At 43.1% G+C, this 19,545-nt stretch overlaps 2 long non-coding RNA genes across 2 annotated transcripts; one reads left to right on the top strand and one right to left on the bottom strand.

Annotated features, from left to right (window-relative positions):
- Nucleotides 1-293: 293 nt before the first annotated feature.
- On the top strand, nucleotides 294-2,366 carry LOC134969006 (uncharacterized). Its single transcript, XR_010189372.1, has 3 exons — nucleotides 294-350; nucleotides 878-1,084; nucleotides 2,154-2,366. It is a non-coding gene; the product is annotated as an uncharacterized LOC134969006 (long non-coding RNA).
- Nucleotides 2,367-4,891: 2,525 nt separating this feature from the next.
- On the bottom strand, nucleotides 4,892-17,667 carry LOC134969004 (uncharacterized). Its single transcript, XR_010189370.1, has 2 exons — nucleotides 17,495-17,667; nucleotides 4,892-6,033 (listed from the first exon to the last, which is right to left on the bottom strand). It is a non-coding gene; the product is annotated as an uncharacterized LOC134969004 (long non-coding RNA).
- Between the last annotated feature and the right edge of the window lie 1,878 nt (nucleotides 17,668-19,545).

Below are 19,545 nucleotides of genomic sequence, written 5' to 3'. Positions count from 1 at the left end.
CCTATTACACAGTAATTGGCTACTAATACTGTAATTCATTCACAAAAGCAGCTTTCAATGAGACTCACACTGCAATGCATTGTGGGTCATATAACAATTAAACTTTTACTTATATTGGGTGGATATAAGGGTGAGGATTATTATAGTGAATCATTCCTAATGATAAGAGGATAAAATTCATAGGTTGGTTAGTTTATACCATTAATAATCAGGCCATAATTAGCCTTTATTTGTGCACCAATCAAAATAGTATATGTGATGACATCATCACCTTTCCCTTTATAAGGGGTAACATTTAGTCTGGTGCTTCATTGCACAGGTACTGAGCGTCCACTGCAGATATATAGAAGGTGAGGGAATATGGCATCATTCTGAACAAAGCTCTGTTTAAATATGTAAATGTCACTATGTATATTTTATTCATGTATATTTGCAATATTGCACTTTAGTGCTTTCAATGGTAGGATATATTCACTTTCACATCTCTTTTGATTATGTGACAGTATGTAATTAAAAGTTTATTCTTTGATAATTCATTCCAGCACTTTTTAGAGTCTGGGTTTAAAGGTCAGCACTTTCATTATGTCAATTAATGAAACAGCTGGACTCATTAGAGTATTTAATTGCTATGGGCCAGAATGGTAGTAGTGATCAGCAATAGAGTTTTTTGTCTTAAAAACCTCCAATAAATGTTATACCTAAAAAGGGAGGTTGTTCTTTAAATACAGTTTCATTATAAAATGCATCAATTATCCTAAGTCAAAACTGATATCATTGACTAATTAAATATCTGATAATGACCATTCACTAATTTGCCCTAAATATGAATTTATTAGGTTTCCTTTTTAAGTGGTAAATGTGCATTTACTTCTCCCAGAGGAAGGCCTTGAAAAGGCTGAAACGCGTTGGAGTCAACTACATACAGACATTGGAGTTCTGCAGAATCGCATCTAAGCACCAGAGACAGCGATCGCTAGACCAACAAGACCCGGTCACGTGATCGGGAGAACCCGGAAGCTGACCAGGTTGCCGAGCAACAGAGGACAGAGAAGCCGGTGACGGAGCCCGGCAGACACAGGAGAAGGTAGGAAGCGAGTCTCCGTGTGCGGCGAAAGTCACTCAGCAAGCAGCTCCGTAGAGCGCTATCTGAGTTTCTCCTCCGCCCAAGACGGGATTACCAGTGCGGCACTTCGGCTCTCAGGGGACGTCTGCACCAAGACGCACCACGAGCAGCTGAGTCCGGCTGGTAATACCAGTCCGGAGCCTCCCTATCACACCCCCCATGTGCACTTGCTAATGCCCACACCGTGAAGATTGAACAAGACACGCAATTTGTTATATACAGATAAAGCGCTATATGAGAGACTTTACAGATTTTCAAGTGCACTTAAATAGAGACTGTAAAAACCATAGGTGCGGGACGCCGCAACCTGGACTGATTTCCTAACCAAGAGTGACACTTATATTATCAGTGCCATCAAGTACTCATCCTTACAATGGCATTTCCATAGCCAGCCTGATCTTAATAAAGTGGTACAGCAGTACCTATTTACTATATAAGTATTATTTGTCTCCATAACATTGCATTTGTCGAACATAGGACCACTAGTCATCCACTTGTTCCATACATTTATTTATCACATCCACATTTACTTAAATTAAGGGTTCATTAAGCTAACTAATCAATTAATTAGATCAAGACATCTGGATTGAGCGCAACACCACTCCCACCATTTCCTTTCTAAGTGACCCTTCAGTTGTCTCACCACAAGGTATGTGAGGGGACATTATGATATATTTTTATTACATATATAATATGAACACTCAGTATATATGATGAGGTCAATATTTTTCCAATTAGGCCACACTGATTGTTCATCAGAAAGCCTCGGTGTTATATTGAAGTTTCCATCATGCATGTATGAACAAGTTTTGTCACATTATACTGTTTGTATAAACTACTGTACTTCTCAGCTGCTTGAGGAAGGACCCAAGATTCAATTGTAATTTTCTTCCTTTTCATTCTGTCTGCTCTGACATATCCTTGTTCTATTATAATTATATGTTCCTCATATATTTTGATTGAATGTATTATGCATTTTTATTAAGGAACAATTATTTTTAGTTCTGATAAGATTTTTTTACAATTGTAGAGATACCCCTGATGAAGTCTTTTGTATAAGACGAAACGCGTTGGGTTGTCTGTGTTGTGAAGCTATCTCCGAACCAACTATAAGGAGAAGGAGATTGTTGTGATCCTTCAACATTTGTATTCAGCGCTAAGAGTCATACATCTTAAAGTGTGGAATAATATATCTCCTCTGTATTAATTTGAATATGTTTTTAATAAATGTTTTATGATGGAACATGTTGTTATTATTTAGAAAAAAAGTATTAACCAATTAGGGGTTGGAATAGTGTGAGTTGATGCGACCCCCTGGCGCCAATTCTTCTATTGTTGTATATTCCTTATTTCCAGTCCCTTCTAACAGGGGACTTAGTTGAATCAGGCTGCCTATACCAAATAGTTTACATACGTATTTATTCAGGGTGACAGGTTTTACAAATTAGCGCAAAGGGAGAGTATTTGTTTGATATATATATATATATATATATATATATATATATATACATATACACATAGCATATTAAACATGCATATATATATATATATATATATATATATATATACACACACACACACACACACACACACACACACACACACACACAGTACACGTGTATATATACACATGTATATACTGGTTGAGTATCTCATATCCAAATATTCCGAAATATAGACTTTTTTGAGTGAGACTGAGATAGTGAAACCTTTCTTTTTGATGGCTCAATGTTCACAAACTTTGTTTAATACTCAAAGTTATTAAAAATATTGTATTAAATGACCTTCAGGCTGTGTGCATAAGGTGTGTATATGAAACATAAATGATTTGTGTGAATGTACACACATTTTGTTTAATGCAGAAAGTTATAAAAATATTGGCTAAAATTACCTTCAGGCTGTGTGTATAAGGTGTATATGTAACATAAATGCATTCTGTGCTTAGATTTAGGTTCCATCACCATAATATCTCATTATGGTATGCAATTATTCCAAAATACGGAAAAATCCGATATCCAAAATTCCTCTGGTCCCAAGCATTTTGGATAAGGGATACTCCGCCTGTATATCATATGTGTGTGTGTGTGTGTGTGTGTGTTTATATGTATGTGTAATTAAAATAAAGTAAACTTTTATTAAGCACTTACAAGTGCCACCAGGAAGACAGCAGGCTGCAGAGGACACTAGACAGCCATTAATAATACTCGGCTCGCAAAATGCAGCAAAAAAAGAAATAAAAATAAGAAATACATTTTGGGGTGGTGGGGGGGGGGGTTCTGGGTGCTCGAAAACCCCCCCTGCATGTGCCACTGAATATTTACCTTGCACAGAAACAAAATAACCAACCCAAATCTAACTCACTCCGCACATGTTATATTTGCCCCAACTGCAGTGCATATAGCTTTGCCCGTTGGACAACAATTTTGCTGCAGCGATAAGGTCTGAATTAGGCTCTTGATTTGTTCCTCAGCCTCAGTGCTATTTCAGAGATGGATGATACGTGTGTTTGGGAAGTGACATTACTACTACTAGTGAGAAAATGGTGCATGGGAGGCTGTACTTAATGTCGGTTGACCACTCATGTACAGTAGGGCGACCAGCCCCCACTGCATGAAATACATAGATGACATTACTTTTGCGCATCACACAGATGGGCTCCTTTGGCATCTCCTGGCTGTGCCTGCAGGTGTTCTTTCACACATCCCAGTGGTACATAATTTCTAAGTGATACGAAATTATAATTATCAAGTCTAAAACCTGATAATTAACCACTTAACTGGCATGGTCAGTTCACATGTGACTGCGCCGGCCCACTGTCTCCCCGAGTTTTTGACGAGGAGATCCGTTCTGCAGATGTGCATAATATAATATTTAAATATTTTAAAAAAAAATGTTTTAAACTATATTAAATAAAATGTAAACAAACCCCCCCCCCCAATGTTATAAACTGTTTTGAAGGGAAAAATCGTCAGTTAAGTGGTTTTAATAAATAGACCTCAAAATGAGGGACTGTTACCTTGCAATAAAAATAGTTATTTTGTCTGTGTTTTAACATTAGGATTATTCTAATCCAGCATGGTCTATCACCAACACAAACCTGGTTTTATGCCTCTGCTATAGAATCTATGATATTGGATCTCACCTGACTATAACACTTCACAATATAAAGATATATCTTATAAATAAATACAATAAACTATAATATAAAGCTATAAAACCTTTCATATTTTGAAGAGTGTTAACTGTCAAAATACCATTGAGTGTCCCACATTTGTTTGCAATTTCCTAGCAGGGACGTGCGGTGAGCTAAATAGCTCAGATGGCACTGGGTAGCCCCAGAGCCAGATTTACATGCAATATATGAGCCAAAGGGTACATCTGGGCATTATACACAGGTAAAGCAGTGTAAACTACTGGAAATTTGGTAAGTTTTGAACAGAGATGTGCGGAAAAGATAGGCAGGTGAGGCACTGCCTCCCCTGCCATAGACTTTTTACTCCAGAGTTTTGGCTATAAAATTATTAGAATAATGCAAAGAAGATATTTCTAACATATTCTTTGTATTTTTTATATACTTTATACAGTCAAAACTCTGGTGCAAACGTTAGTATGACAGTAAAGACTCTGCCTCACCCCACCGCACGTCAGTGTTTCCTAGGTACTCTGTGATACTGCAGTACTAGAATGCAAACAGTTTAAGTAGAAATAAAGGAAAAGGTGTACTGGCGCTAGTAGAAGTTTCTCCAATATTAATAACAAAAACGTGGATGAATTGAAACAAGTAAATAATTTATTCACTAAACAGTTAAAATGTCACTTAAAAACAAATAAGATTGGGCATAGATTGAAGCTGAGGATCAAAATAAGAATAGCTGCTAGTATGCATCCACATGTGATCCCGGACTGAGAAATAAAGTTCCCTGGGGAATAGTGTTGTTTAAATACAGCTGGTGTTACCCATGGTGATGGAGTCCTCCAAGAGCTTGGAAAATAACAGCAGGCAAGCTGAGATGTTTTATGCAGAGGCTGATTAACTCCAATCAGTGCTGTAATGATGCAGTCCCACAGAGAAATTTCCAAGGCAGGAATATTTGTGTTAAAAGTCCATATCTGGATCCTCACAGGATGGAATGCATATGTTGGTGGCAGCTTGTCACTTAACGCGTTTCCCTAGGCACGGTCACCTAGCTTCATCAGAAGTAAGAAATAAGTTTGAACAAGATTATTTTGCAGCAGGTTGGGGGTGTATAAATTCACTGACAAATACCACAGTAGTACCCTGATTTTTTGCAGCTTGCTAGGTAATATGTAAATAATGGCTGCTTATGTGTGTAGTCCACAAGTGTTGGGCAGCTGTATTATTACACTGTAATTTAGATCTGAGTTTTGGCACGCCCCTTGTTACATCTAAATCTTTCTGCACAATTTACATCTGCCCCAACTGCAGTGCATTCCCAACTTCAAATCAGGCCCTTTGTTACAAATAAACCTTATGCAGATAGGTGTAGGTTTCTTTCTTTATTAGAAAACAAACTGTTACATTGTTATACAAATAGTCTCCAACCCCCCAGAATCCCTTTTCCCTTTATATCCACAGACCCTATTAGTCCTATACTGTAATTCCAGGTTATTAAAAACCAAATTGTTACATTTTTATACAAATACTCCCCAGAACCAATCTTCCCTCTATATCCCTAAACCCCCTTGTTCCTATACTGGAGATCCAGAAAATTGGCCTTGGTTATCATGAAAATATGCAGCAAATTGGTCTTGCTCTCCATGAATATCTGTGGATGAGCCTTGGTCTGCAAAATAGTTTCCAGAAGAATCGCCTTGGTCACGTGCCATAAAGGTGTTGCCTTGTTCCTGTGTGATGATTGGATCTACTCCTGATCCCTTGTCTTCATTATCTACAAAAATAAAGATATGGTTGCAGTCAGTGGTCTATCTGAGCGTAGGAAGGTTTCTATTACATAAAATCTACATCAGCCATTATCCAGTGAAGCATTGGGCCTGCACTTTGTGACTATTCTAAAGGCCCATATAGACGGGCCGATGTGGGAGAGATGTGTGCTGAGCGAACCGCTCAGCACACATCTCTCCCCCCGCTCAGCACAGCGCGATGTGTGCTGAGCGTGCGGGGGGAGATGGGGGGCCGCTCACTTCACTCAGCGGGTGAAGTGAGCGACCCGCTAGATTGGCCTGCATGCGATGCGTGGGGTTGCGCATCGCTATCGCTGTAAGGGGTACACACGGAGCGATAGTGCTTAAATTCTAAGTAATTAGTCAGATTGCTTAGAATATCGCTCTGTGAGTACCCACCTTTACTATACCACATGGTGCAGAGATGACAATGTTCCTCCACTGTAAAATGATACTTAGAGGTTGATTCAGTTAGTGGTGATGTGCACCAGGGTTCATCTGAGAACATATCCGTGATGTGTGCAGCTCCAGAATGGCACATTGCAGTCTATCTGATAAGTGGTCAGTGTATAACCATTTGCTACAAATGGGTATTCTGGGATTTTAGGCCTTGGAGAAAATATTACTGATCAATTTTATTAAAAGTGAATGAATTGGACCATTTCATCTGAACTTTTACCTGGGCAACAATGTAAATCTAAAGAATGACATATAAGAACTAGAGATGAGCGGGTTCGGTTTCTCTGAATCCGAACCCGCACGAACTTCATGTTTTTTTCACGGGTCCGAGCAGACTCGGATCCTCCCGCCTTGCTCGGTTAACCCGAGCGCGCCCGAACGTCATCATGACGCTGTCGGATTCTCGCGAGACTCGGATTCTATATAAGGAGCCGCGCGTCGCCGCCATTTTCACACGTGCATTGAGATTGATAGGGAGAGGACGTGGCTGGCGTCCTCTCCATTTAGATTAGGGTTGAGAGAGAGAGAGAGAGATTGACCTGAGGCTGTGATACTGTAGAAGAGAGTGCAGAGTTTAGTGACTGACGACCACAGTGACCACCAGACAGTGCAGTTGTTTGTTTTATTTAATATATCCGTTCTCTGCCTGAAAAAAACGATACACACAGTGACTCAGTCACATACCATATCTGTGTGCACTGCTCAGCCCAGTGTGCTGCATCAATGTATATATATATCTGACTGTGCTCAGCTCACACAGCTTATAATTGTGGGGGAGACTGGGGAGCACTGCAGTGCCAGTTATAGGTTATAGCAGGAGCCAGGAGTACATAATATTATATTAAAATTAAACAGTGCACACTTTTGCTGCAGGAGTGCCACTGCCAGTGTGACTAGTGACCAGTGACCTGACCACCAGTATATATAATATTAGTAGTATACTATCTCTTTATCAACCAGTCTATATTAGCAGCAGACACAGTACAGTGCGGTAGTTCACGGCTGTGGCTACCTCTGTGTCGGCACTCGGCAGCCCGTCCATAATTGTATATACCACCTAACCGTGGTTTTTTTTTCTTTCTTTATAGTCATACTAGTTACGAGTATACTATCTCTTTATCAACCAGTCTATATTAGCAGCAGACACAGTACAGTGCGGTAGTTCACGGCTGTGGCTACCTCTGTGTCGGCACTCGGCAGCCCGTCCATAATTGTATATACCACCTAACCGTGGTTTTTTTTTTCTTTCTTTATACATACATACTAGGTACGAGTATACTATCTCTTTATCAACCAGTCTATATTAGCAGCAGACACAGTACAGTGCGGTAGTTCACGGCTGTGGCTACCTCTGTGTCGGCACTCGGCAGCCCGTCCATAATTGTATATACCACCTAACCGTGGTTTTTTTTTCTTTCTTTATACATACATACTAGTTACGAGTATACTATCTCTTTATCAACCAGTCTATATATTAGCAGCAGACACAGTACAGTGCGGTAGTTCACGGCTGTGGCTACCTCTGTGTCGGCACTCGGCAGCCCGTCCATAATTGTATATACCACCTAACCGTGGTTTTTTTTTCTTTCTTTATACATACATACTAGTTACGAGTATACTATCTCTTTATCAACCAGTCTATATTAGCAGCAGACACAGTACAGTGCGGTAGTTCACGGCTGTGGCTACCTCTGTGTCGGCACTCGGCAGCCCGTCCATAATTGTATATACCACCTAACCGTGGTTTTTTTTTCTTTCTTTATACATACATACTAGTTACGAGTATACTATCTCTTTATCAACCAGTCTATATATTAGCAGCAGACACAGTACAGTGCGGTAGTTCACGGCTGTGGCTACCTCTGTGTCGGCACTCGGCAGCCCGTCCATAATTGTATATACCACCTAACCGTGGTTTTTTTTTCTTTCTTTATACATACATACTAGTTACAAGTATACTATCTCTTTATCAACCAGTCTATATATTAGCAGCAGACACAGTACAGTGCGGTAGTTCACGGCTGTGGCTACCTCTGTGTCGGCACTCGGCAGCCCGTCCATAATTGTATATACCACCTAACCGTGGTTTTTTTTTCTTTCTTTATACATACATACTAGTTACGAGTATACTATCTCTTTATCAACCAGTCTATATTAGCAGCAGACACAGTACAGTGCGGTAGTTCACGGCTGTGGCTACTTCTGTGTCGGCACTCGGCAGCCCGTCCATAATTGTATATACCACCTAACCGTGTTTTTTTTTTCTTTCTTTATACATACATACTAGTTACGAGTATACTATCTCTTTATCAACCAGTCTATATATTAGCAGCAGACACAGTACAGTGCGGTAGTTCACGGCTGTGGCTACCTCTGTGTCGGCACTCGGCAGCCCGTCCATAATTGTATATACCACCTAACCGTGGTTTTTTTTTCTTTCTTTATAGTCATACTAGTTACGAGTATACTATCTCTTTATCAACCAGTCTATATTAGCAGCAGACACAGTACAGTGCGGTAGTTCACGGCTGTGGCTACCTCTGTGTCGGCACTCGGCAGCCCGTCCATAATTGTATATACCACCTAACCGTGGTTTTTTTTTTCTTTCTTTATACATACATACATACTAGTTACGAGTATACTATCTCTTTATCAACCAGTCTATATATTAGCAGCAGACACAGTACAGTGCGGTAGTTCACGGCTGTGGCTACCTCTGTGTCGGCACTCGGCAGCCCGTCCATAATTGTATATACCACCTAACCGTGGTTTTTTTTTCTTCTTTATACATACATACTACTACGACATCTCTTTATCAACCAGTCTATATTAGCAGCAGACACAGTACAGTACGGTAGTTCACGGCTGTGGCTACCTCTGTGTCTGCACTCGGCAGGCAGTCCGTCCATAATTGTATACCACCTAACCGTGGTTTTTTTTTCTTTCTTCTTTATACATACATAGTTACATAGACATCTCTTTATCAACCAGTCTATATTAGCAGCAGACACAGTACAGTACGGTAGTTCACGGCTGTGGCTACCTCTGTGTCTGCACTCGGCAGGCAGTCCATAATTGTATACTAGTATCCATCTCCATTGTTTACCTGAGGTGCCTTTTAGTTGTGCCTATTAAAATATGGAGAACAAAAATGTTGAGGTTCCAAAATTAGGGAAAGATCAAGATCCACTTCCACCTCGTGCTGAAGCTGCTGCCACTAGTCATGGCCGAGACGATGAAATGCCAGCAACGTCGTCTGCCAAGGCCGATGCCCAATGTCATAGTACAGAGCATGTCAAATCCAAAACACCAAATATCAGAAAAAAAAGGACTCCAAAACCTAAAATAAAATTGTCGGAGGAGAAGCGTAAACTTGCCAATATGCCATTTACGACACGGAGTGGCAAGGAACGGCTGAGGCCCTGGCCTATGTTCATGGCTAGTGGTTCAGCTTCACATGAGGATGGAAGCACTCAGCCTCTCGCTAGAAAAATGAAAAGACTCAAGCTGGCAAAAGCAGCACAGCAAAGAACTGTGCATTCTTCGAAATCCCAAATCCACAAGGAGAGTCCAATTGTGTCGGTTGCGATGCCTGACCTTCCCAACACTGGACGTGAAGAGCATGCGCCTTCCACCATTTGCACGCCCCCTGCAAGTGCTGGAAGGAGCACCCGCAGTCCAGTTCCTGATAGTCAGATTGAAGATGTCAGTGTTGAAGTACACCAGGATGAGGAGGATATGGGTGTTGCTGGCGCTGGGGAGGAAATTGACCAGGAGGATTCTGATGGTGAGGTGGTTTGTTTAAGTCAGGCACCCGGGGAGACACCTGTTGTCCGTGGGAGGAATATGGCCGTTGACATGCCAGGTGAAAATACCAAAAAAATCAGCTCTTCAGTGTGGAGGTATTTCACCAGAAATGCGGACAACAGGTGTCAAGCCGTGTGTTCCCTTTGTCAAGCTGTAATAAGTAGGGGTAAGGACGTTAACCACCTCGGAACATCCTCCCTTATACGTCACCTGCAGCGCATTCATAATAAGTCAGTGACAAGTTCAAAAACTTTGGGTGACAGCGGAAGCAGTCCACTGACCAGTAAATCCCTTCCTCTTGTAACCAAGCTCACGCAAACCACCCCACCAACTCCCTCAGTGTCAATTTCCTCCTTCCCCAGGAATGCCAATAGTCCTGCAGGCCATGTCACTGGCAATTCTGACGATTCCTCTCCTGCCTGGGATTCCTCCGATGCATCCTTGCGTGTAACGCCTACTGCTGCTGGCGCTGCTGTTGTTGCTGCTGGGAGTCGATGGTCATCCCAGAGGGGAAGTCGTAAGCCCACTTGTACTACTTCCAGTAAGCAATTGACTGTTCAACAGTCCTTTGCGAGGAAGATGAAATATCACAGCAGTCATCCTGCTGCAAAGCGGATAACTGAGGCCTTGACAACTATGTTGGTGTTAGACGTGCGTCCGGTATCCGCCGTTAGTTCACAGGGAACTAGACAATTTATTGAGGCAGTGTGCCCCCGTTACCAAATACCATCTAGGTTCCACTTCTCTAGGCAGGCGATACCGAGAATGTACACGGACGTCAGAAAAAGACTCACCAGTGTCCTAAAAAATGCAGTTGTACCCAATGTCCACTTAACCACGGACATGTGGACAAGTGGAGCAGGGCAGGGTCAGGACTATATGACTGTGACAGCCCACTGGGTAGATGTATGGACTCCCGCCGCAAGAACAGCAGCGGCGGCACCAGTAGCAGCATCTCGCAAACGCCAACTCTTTCCTAGGCAGGCTACGCTTTGTATCACCGCTTTCCAGAATACGCACACAGCTGAAAACCTCTTACGGCAACTGAGGAAGATCATCGCGGAATGGCTTACCCCAATTGGACTCTCCTGTGGATTTGTGGCATCGGACAACGCCAGCAATATTGTGTGTGCATTAAATATGGGCAAATTCCAGCACGTCCCATGTTTTGCACATACCTTGAATTTGGTGGTGCAGAATTTTTTAAAAAACGACAGGGGCGTGCAAGAGATGCTGTCGGTGGCCAGAAGAATTGCGGGACACTTTCGGCATACAGGCACCATGTACAGAAGACTGGAGCACCACCAAAAACTACTGAACCTGCCCTGCCATCATCTGAAGCAAGAAGTGGTAACGAGGTGGAATTCAACCCCCTATATGCTTCAGAGGTTGGAGGAGCAGCAAAAGGCCATTCAAGCCTATACAATTGAGCACGATATAGTAGGTGGAATGCACCTGTCTCAGGCGCAGTGGAGAATGATTTCAACGTTGTGCAAGGTTCTGATGCCCTTTGAACTTGCCACACGTGAAGTCAGTTCAGACACTGCCAGCCTGAGTCAGGTCATTCCCCTCATCAGGCTTTTGCAGAAGAAGCTGGAGACATTGAAGGAGGAGCTAACACGGAGCGATTCCGCTAGGCATGTGGGACTTGTGGATGGAGCCCTTAATTCGCTTAACAAGGATTCACGGGTGGTCAATCTGTTGAAATCAGAGCACTACATTTTGGCCACCGTGCTCGATCCTAGATTTAAAGCCTACCTTGGATCTCTCTTTCCGGCAGACACAAGTCTGCTGGGGTTGAAAGACCTGCTGGTGACAAAATTGTCAAGTCAAGCGGAACGCGACCTGTCAACATCTCCTCCTTCACATTCTCCCGCAACTGGGGGTGCGAGGAAAAGGCTCAGAATTCCGAGCCCACCCGCTGGCGGTGATGCAGGGCAGTCTGGAGCGACTGCTGATGCTGACATCTGGTCCGGACTGAAGGACCTGACAACGATTACGGACATGTCGTCTACTGTCACTGCATATGATTCTCTCAACATTGATAGAATGGTGGAGGATTATATGAGTGACCGCATCCAAGTAGGCACGTCACACAGTCCGTACTTATACTGGCAGGAAAAAGAGGCAATTTGGAGGCCCTTGCACAAACTGGCTTTATTCTACCTAAGTTGCCCTCCCACAAGTGTGTACTCCGAAAGAGTGTTTAGTGCCGCCGCTCACCTTGTCAGCAATCGGCGTACGAGGTTACATCCAGAAAATGTGGAGAAGATGATGTTCATTAAAATGAATTATAATCAATTCCTCCGCAGAGACATTGACCAGCAGCAATTGCCTCCACAAAGTACACAGGGAGCTGAGATGGTGGATTCCAGTGGGGACGAATTGATAATCTGTGAGGAGATGGATGTACACGGTGATATATCGGAGGGTGATGATGAGGTGGACATCTTGCCTCTGTAGAGCCAGTTTGTGCAAGGAGAGATTAATTGCTTCTTTTTTGGGGGGGGTCCAAACCAACCCGTCATATCAGTCACAGTCGTGTGGCAGACCCTGTCACTGAAATGATGGGTTGGTTAAAGTGTGCATGTCCTGTTTTGTTTATACAACATAAGGGTGGGTGGGAGGGCCCAAGGACAATTCCATCTTGCACCTCTTTTTTCTTTTCTTTTTCTTTGCATCATGTGCTGATTGGGGAGGGTTTTTTGGAAGGGACATCCTGCGTGACACTGCAGTGCCACTCCTAAATGGGCCCGGTGTTTGTGTCGGCCACTAGGGTCGCTAATCTTACTCACACAGTCAGCTACCTCATTGCGCCTCTTTTTTTCTTTGCGTCATGTGCTGTTTGGGGAGGGTTTTTTGGAAGGGACATCCTGCGTGACACTGCAGTGCCACTCCTAGATGGGCCCGGTGTTTGTGTCGGCCACTAGGGTCGCTAATCTTACTCACACAGCTACCTCATTGCGCCTCTTTTTTTCTTTGCGTCATGTGCTGTTTGGGGAGGGTTTTTTGGAAGGGACATCCTGCGTGACACTGCAGTGCCACTCCTAGATGGGCCCGGTGTTTGTGTCGGCCACTAGGGTCGCTAATCTTACTCACACAGCTACCTCATTGCGCCTCTTTTTTTCTTTGCGTCATGTGCTGTTTGGGGAGGGTTTTTTGGAAGGGCCATCCTGCGTGACACTGCAGTGCCACTCCTAAATGGGCCCGGTGTTTGTGTCGGCCACTAGGGTCGCTAATCTTACTCACACAGTCAGCTACCTCATTGCGCCTCTTTTTTTCTTTGCGTCATGTGCTGTTTGGGGAGGGTTTTTTGGAAGGGACATCCTGCGTGACACTGCAGTGCCACTCCTAGATGGGCTCGGTGTTTGTGTCGGCCACTAGGGTCGCTAATCTTACTCACACAGCTACCTCATTGCGCCTCTTTTTTTCTTTGCGTCATGTGCTGTTTGGGGAGGGATTTTTGGAAGGGACATCCTGCGTGACACTGCAGTGCCACTCCTAGATGGGCCCGGTGTTTGTGTCGGCCACTAGGGTCGCTAATCTTACTCACACAGCTACCTCATTGCGCCTCTTTTTTTCTTTGCGTCATGTGCTGTTTGGGGAGGGTTTTTTGGAAGGGCCATCCTGCGTGACACTGCAGTGCCACTCCTAGATGGGCCCGGTGTTTGTGTCGGCCACTAGGGTCGCTAATCTTACTCACACAGCTACCTCATTGCGCCTCTTTTTTTCTTTGCGTCATGTGCTGTTTGGGGAGGGTTTTTTGGAAGGGACATCCTGCGTGACACTGCAGTGCCACTCCTAGATGGGCCCGGTGTTTGTGTCGGCCACTAGGGTCGCTTATCTTACTCACACAGCGACCTCGGTGCAAATTTTAGGACTAAAAATAATATTGTGAGGTGTGAGGTATTCAGAATAGACTGAAAATGAGTGTAAATTATGGTTTTTGAGGTTAATAATACTTTGGGATCAAAATGACCCCCAAATTCTATGATTTAAGCTGTTTTTTAGTGTTTTTTGAAAAAAACACCCGAATCCAAAACACACCCGAATCCGACAAAAAAAATTCGGTGAGGTTTTGCCAAAACGCGTTCGAACCCAAAACACGGCCGCGGAACCGAACCCAAAACCAAAACACAAAACCCGAAAAATTTCAGGCGCTCATCTCTAATAAGAACAGTAATTGTTTATGAAGTACAATGCAAACAACTCCATCTAAGAGTGCTAATTTGTTTATTAACAGTTTCTTATATAATGCAGCATATTCCATAGCGCTTTATAATTCACACTAGCTATTAAAAAAACAAGTGTAATAATATTCTTATAAAAGACCCCTGGCTGCTGTCTTTTCTTACTGCCTAGATATCAGTTATTTATTAGTATATATGGGCTAATTTGCCTTGTTAGAAATAATTATCTGCATTATAAAAATACATTATATCAATCAATCAATCAATCAATCAATCAATCAATCAATCCGCTTAGAGACCTATCAGTAGTGGTGCAGAGGAGAGAGGGTACAACTTACCTGGGCCCAGGTCTGATAGAGGGGACAAGTAGGGGCCTTGGTCCCCCTTACCTGGCAGCAGCTGCAGCTCTTCCCCTCAGCCCGGCACACGCTGCTGTGTGGCCATGGAGGCGCTTAAAATACCATTTTTTTCAGTATTTTTCTCTAAGGGAGCATGACCACACCTCCTGTGATTAAGCCACGCCTCTTGAAAAGCACCTGGGCCCAGCCAGGCTCTGTACTGCCCTGCTTATCAGGACTCTCTCATTGCTCTCAGTGTATCTTTTATTTAGTGAGATTAGATTTATCACTTCCACAAATACTGTATCTCCTCTATTATACAGCTGCAAGTATTTATAACTTTATTGCCATTCAGCTATTCCCTCTATAATAATTATAGAGGTGTAATCCTACTATGCATCATTGTTATTAAGCAATTAATCTAATAATTCCCTTAATGAGTGATATTAAATATTATAGTGATCTTATAAGGGCTGAGCACAGGTTATCTCCAAATTGCTAATACACTCATACTGCTAATTTCTGTAGTTAAAAGGGGTTCACTACGATATCCCGGCGGTCGGGCTCCCGGCGACCAGCATACCGGCGCCAGGAGCCTGAACGCCGGCTTACCGACAGTGTGGCGAGTGCAAATGAGCCCCTTGCGGGCTCCCCACGCTACGGGCACGGTGGCGCGATACGCGCGCCACGCTATTTCATTCTCCCTCCAGGGGGGTCGTGGACCCCCACAAGGGAGAATAAGTGTTGGTATGCCGGCTGTCGGGATTCCGGCGCCGGTATACTGTGTGCCAGTATCCCGTCAGTCGGCATACTTAAGACCACCCGTCGTGTGGGTTATATTTTTCTGTGCATGGTAAATACTGCTGCTTTATTTTACACTGCAATTTAGATCTCAGTTTGAACACACTCCATCCAAATCTAAAGGGGGGGGGGGGGGGTGTACTCAGAGCGATCACTGCTTTAAACATAAGGAATCTGACTAGATTGCTTAGATTTTAAGCAGTGATCTCTCCGTGTTTACCCCCACAGTGATAGCGATGTGCAGCCCCGCGCATCGCTATCGCTAGTGCTAGATTGGCCTGCATACACGCTCAGTCTAGCAGTTCGTGGCCCCCCGTCTCCCCCTGCACACTCGCACTGTGCTGTGTGAGGGAAGAGATGTGTGCTGAGCAGTTCGCTCATCACACATCTCTCCCCAAATTGGGCCGTGAATACGGCCCTTAACTCTGGCCCCAAATCTTCATCTGGCCCCAAATGACAATGAAAGGAGATGGATTAGTTATGGGTAGTCTAGTGCAAGTGCAGTGACTGGGGAAAGATTGTTCTGTAGTTGCTGGGGGCTCCCACACGTCTGTTCCCACTGTCATCACTTCAATAAGAAAGTCTTTGTAATTGTATCTACTGTATGTGGAGTTATCATGTAAACTACATATAAATGTGCTTTACTATCGCAGTATATACAAGACAAACATGTCTGTATACCTGATGCATCTTTCAAACATCACAGCCAGGAATGTGCTGGATCTTGCACCCGGCAATTTCCAGGGTCTCCGCCCCGATCCTGCTAAAGAGCAGGTTGGGTACTTAGTCTCAGGTAGCTTGCATTCACACACAAACATCCCAGGTTGATGTGTATTCATGTGTAAAAACCCAGGACTTTTGTGCTAGTGTGAAAGGGGTATAAGTAGATTAATCCTAGATATTAATTCCCATATACATGCAGGTTGTTTTATTTGCAATGGTCACACTCTTAAAAATATATTACAGTATATTACAGTATAATGAGCAACACAATATTACATTTATGTACTGATGGTGTAATGGATAGCATTACTGCCTCACAGCACTGAGGTCATGGGTTTGATTCCCATCATGGCCCTATCTGTGTGGACTTTGTATATTCTCCCCATACTTGCATGGGTTTCCTCTGGGTTCTCCCGTTTCCTCCCACAATCCAAAAATATACTGGTAGGTTAATTGGTTCCCAACAAAATTAACCCTAGCATGAATGTGTGGGTTTGTACATGTGATAGGGTGTATAGAATGTAAGCTCCACTAGGGCATGAACTAATGTGAATGGCCAAATAATCTCTGTAAAGTGCTGCGGAATATGTGTGCTCTATATAAATAACTGGTAATAAATAAATGAGCATGCAAATAACTAATTCATATATCATTACACTGATAGAGCTTAGGATACCATAGATCAGTTTCCCCAAATCTGTCATTACAGTGCAGGTTTTAGGAATATCTATAATTGAGCACAGGTGACTTAATACCTCAGTCATTATGTTTTAACCATCTGGACTCTAGCATGGATATCCTTAAAACCTGGACTGTTATGTCGGCATTTGGGAAACTCGGCTGTAGAACATACAGTAGGCTCCCAAACTCAGTCCACAGGACCCCAAACAGTTCATGTTTTCCAGGTCACCTAGAAGCTGCACAGGTGTAGTCATTACTCACTGACACATAAAAGATCTACTTGCAATGCTATGCAGAGCCCCAGAAAACATGAATTGTATGTAGTTCTGAGGACTGAGTTTGAGAACTTTTGCTACAGATGTGATAATGACAGAACTACAGTAAGTAGATATATTATATACACTCATGCACATATATATAGCAATACAACTATTGGGAGCATGACTTACCTGGTAATGACAGGATGCTGGTAAAGCAGCAGAGGGTGAGTATGAGTGCTAGCTGCATTGTGAGCCACAGATCTGAGTCAGTACAGAGTATAAGGAGAGTGAGTGAGGAGTGGAGGTGAGAGGAGTCTTTATATAGGAGTCCCATCCTACTCTCCTACTGTATGTTGGAGGTCTGTGTATTCTGGGAGGGGCCACACTGAACAATACAGACTCCATGTCTACAGTCACATAACAATGTTATCACACTACAAGTTACATTACAGGGTCACACAGCTACATGGTATCTCTAGTTATTAGTCTTATCTGCTTACATTTTATATAGCAAACTTTACATCTCTTTCTCACCTAAATTGTTTCTGTTACACATTCAGTCATTCATCTTCTAATGTTTCTGTTATTACTGATAGATGTACTGTTCATGTTATTTCCCAACATTATAATTGTTCTGTGTTCCGTAATGCAACATATTTTATTGTTACACACATAACATTTATACTTCACCCATTATAAACTGGTGAGTGAGGGCTGCAAAGGGGACCATTCTAAAAAACGGGGGATATGTTACCCCCATGTTGTAGGAGTGCCAGGCTCTGCGTGTTTGGATGCAGATTTCCTGGCCCCACAGCAGGAGTTCCGGTTTCCAGCCTGAGTATGCTGGGACTGCGATTGATGGTGATCTGATGCTGTATCATCAGACGCAGTACTCGGGTCAGTGCTGCATGCAGGAGGCGTCTTTTTCCTCAGGAATATTTGAGCATCGCTGCTGTGACCAAAAATGCAGCATTAATGCTCACTGCCTGCATCTCTGAATCAGGGCCAATGTCCACAATAAAGTCAAACCTACCATCTGTGTTATATTGTATGTTGTGACATATACAATATTGTGTATATTGTATCTTATATAAATTGATTACTTATTGTATAACACAGAGGTTTCAATAGACACCAACCAGTCATTGTTCCACAGTTACAATGATAGAAATAGGGGTGTCAAGTAAAGAACCATGTTGTCGACAATTTCTAAATGAGGCCATAGTCACTTACAATGCCCATGCCAGACCCAGCTCTGAATACAGCCCAAGGCTGCACACACTTCACAGGAAGAAGTTTTATTTAGCTAAAGGCTCACAGAACTTATACTGTAGTTAAGTATTCAATTTAGGCAATGACAGCGAGGTACTGCACTACCAATGGATTCTTTGTCATCTTGCAACCACCAGCATTGCCGATTTTACTATATTCTGAATAGGTCAGATCTCATGTTACCCTGGTGGCAGCTCAGTGTGAATGGGTCCTTGAAAAACATCCTGGGTCAAGTGCCCTGGCATTTCAAGTTAAATAGCAGGGTTGAACATGGGAGAAACCCAGGTTACCTGGCAGTGTGAATGGGAAAACCGGGTCATTTAACGTCCGTCCCGTTCAAATCCCATGGAGAGCCGACTCTCTAACACTTGAAGATAATATACTCTTTAAACATTGGTAGAATCAGAGGTGGATTTAAATTTTAAATCCACCTCTGCCCTCCACCCCTACCTATCCTCCAGCGGTATGGGTGGAGGGCAGCTTTGATGTCACATGGGCATTAAGGGGTGTTCTATCTTCCACTCAGCATGTAGTACCTGGAGCAGTAATTTCTGCTAATTACGCCTTTACTGCACAGATGGTGGGAGATGGGGCAGGAGGGTAAACACTGAACTGTAAAAGGGGGCATTGGGAATGAAGAGGCTCCTGTACATGACTTCAAGGATGGTAGGGGATGTTTAATATGCAGGAGAGGGATGGATAGTGGAGTGGGTTTAATATTCCTCATTTTCCGGTCGGAGAGCATCTTGCTTGACTCCAGAATCCAGTTCCTGGATATAGATTTCTTAGCTTTCAATTAGATAAAACGCTAAAGAGTCCCACCTTTTAGGAGGTACTGGGGACTTGGGGATCAAAGTTCAGGAAGCCAATGAAATCCATCAGAACATATAAAACTGCATACCAGGCGTGTGGAGCTGAATCAGGCTGAAGGCTGGAAGGCTGATATCTCTGGTTCTGGGCATAGCAGT

This window comes from Pseudophryne corroboree, chromosome 11 (genome assembly GCF_028390025.1).
Source record: "Pseudophryne corroboree isolate aPseCor3 chromosome 11, aPseCor3.hap2, whole genome shotgun sequence".
NCBI lineage: Eukaryota > Metazoa > Chordata > Amphibia > Anura > Myobatrachidae > Pseudophryne > Pseudophryne corroboree.
The sequence above is the reverse complement of the archived record's forward strand: the minus strand, read 5'-3'. Positions and strand labels throughout refer to the sequence as shown.